General features: G+C 33.7%; 1 non-coding gene across 1 annotated transcript; it reads right to left on the bottom strand.

Annotated features, from left to right (window-relative positions):
- Positions 1–292: 292 nt before the first annotated feature.
- On the bottom strand, positions 293–365 carry trnav-uac (transfer RNA valine (anticodon UAC)). The gene has a single exon. It is a non-coding gene; the product is annotated as a tRNA-Val (tRNA).
- Positions 366–1,841: the final 1,476 nt, after the last annotated feature.

Raw genomic sequence — 1,841 nt, 5'->3', positions numbered from 1 at the left:
ATAAAAAATACAATGTTAAAAATAAATTAAACACCAAAAATAACTGATAAATAACTGATTTTATGTATTGAAGTTTTAAATATTGCATTTGAGTTTCCATGGCCTATAAAATGCTGGGGGGCCACGAGTTTGACACATGTGCATTACGCCATAGAACTGCCAATTGGTAATTGAAGTAAAGTAGCTTCGATTTCAAAGAAGCCGACATTGAAGTCGATTGGCAAATGAACCGTCATGAAAGAGGAAGGCTCTTGTCTCACTGCACCCCAAGATATGCATAACCTACAAAATCTGTTTCTGTCTGGTTTCGAACCAGAGACCTTTTGCGTGTAAAGCAAACGTGATAACCACTACACTACAGAAACTGAACTTCTCTGCTTCGTTTCAGTTTGAGGTTCCAGAGTTGATGATGTGAGATGCAACACATGAAAATTTCAACTGAGGCTTGCACTCAGATGCCTGGATTCAGAGTACAGACCATGATACCACAGAACCCTTGTTGACCTTTAGTAAACACATGTGATGTATAGAACAAACTAACTCTGTTTCTGTCTGGTTTCGAACCAGAGACCTTTTGCATGTGAAGCGAACGTGATAACCACTACACTACAGAAACTCATACTCCTTGCAGTGTTCCTGGTAGATGAACCACATTTTGTTAGAGACTAATGTCAAATACTTATACCACAGATCGTCTCAGAGAGCACAGTAACTTGATGAACAAACTGTCAAACTTATACTTGTGCCTAATTTCACATTACAGTCCATAAACTAAGCCCGGGATCAACAAATTGTATTGAAAATGTCATTAGCAGAGACAAATGGTTCTACAGAGACTTGGCTATAAAATAAAATCAATACTTACAAATAAAAAATGGTTCAAAAATAAAATTAACATATTAAAATAAATATCTGTGAAATACAATCAACACTTGAAAATTAAAAATGGTTCAAAAATAATATCAACACTTAAAAATACAAAATCTCTGGAAAATAAAATATTATGTATGTTTTGAAAAATATTAGAATTTCAAATCTTTATCAAATCTTCATTGTGGTAAGATCATGTAAGTTCTTCTTAAATCCATGGAAACTCAACAGTTTGTAAGGTAGGTTAGCTCAGCAGGTTAGAGCACGGTGCTGGTAATGCTGAGGTTGTCGGTTCAAACTCCATATGGGGCAATTCATGTCTAAGGTCTTTCAGACAATCAACAGTTCAAAATAAATAAGGTTTCAAAAATAAAATCAACACTTCACAATTAAAAAATGGTTCAAAAATAAAATCAACACTTCAAAATTAAAAATGGTTCAAAAATAAAATCAACACTTCAAAATTAACAATGGTTCAAAAATAAAATCAACACTTCAAAATTAAAAATGGTTCAAAAATAAAATCAACACTTCAAAATGTATAATGGTAACTGTTTCTGTCTGTTCAGTCCATAAAATCAATACTTACAAATCTGTGATGGGATCTGGATTCACGGTGAATATTAACTAAAACGCATAAAATGCGACTAAATAGCCTATGTTAATATGATTGTAATTTCACGGATAAAAATAGTACATGACCGATTTTTTTATATTTTTTTTATGTTGTCGGTCAAGATAACGGATAACAAAAAAAGTCTAGCTCGACCTGCCGCCCTGACACCAACTCACACACATCTTCATTCACAGTCTTACTTGTAAATCGATTTTTCTTTTCTTGGATGTTTTGATGTTAGCTTGTCGATGTCTCAGTTTTATTCGCTGGGAAAATCAATAAGCAGCTTGAGGTGACTCTGCTGCTCTCTAGTGGCGTTAAGCTGTAATGTTGGCTGGTAACATAAAACATAAAA

The sequence above is a fragment of the Poecilia formosa genome, unplaced genomic scaffold (genome assembly GCF_000485575.1).
Source record: "Poecilia formosa unplaced genomic scaffold, Poecilia_formosa-5.1.2 Scaffold115, whole genome shotgun sequence".
Classification (NCBI taxonomy): Eukaryota; Metazoa; Chordata; class Actinopteri; order Cyprinodontiformes; family Poeciliidae; genus Poecilia; species Poecilia formosa.
This window is presented reverse-complemented; position numbering and strand designations above follow the sequence as displayed.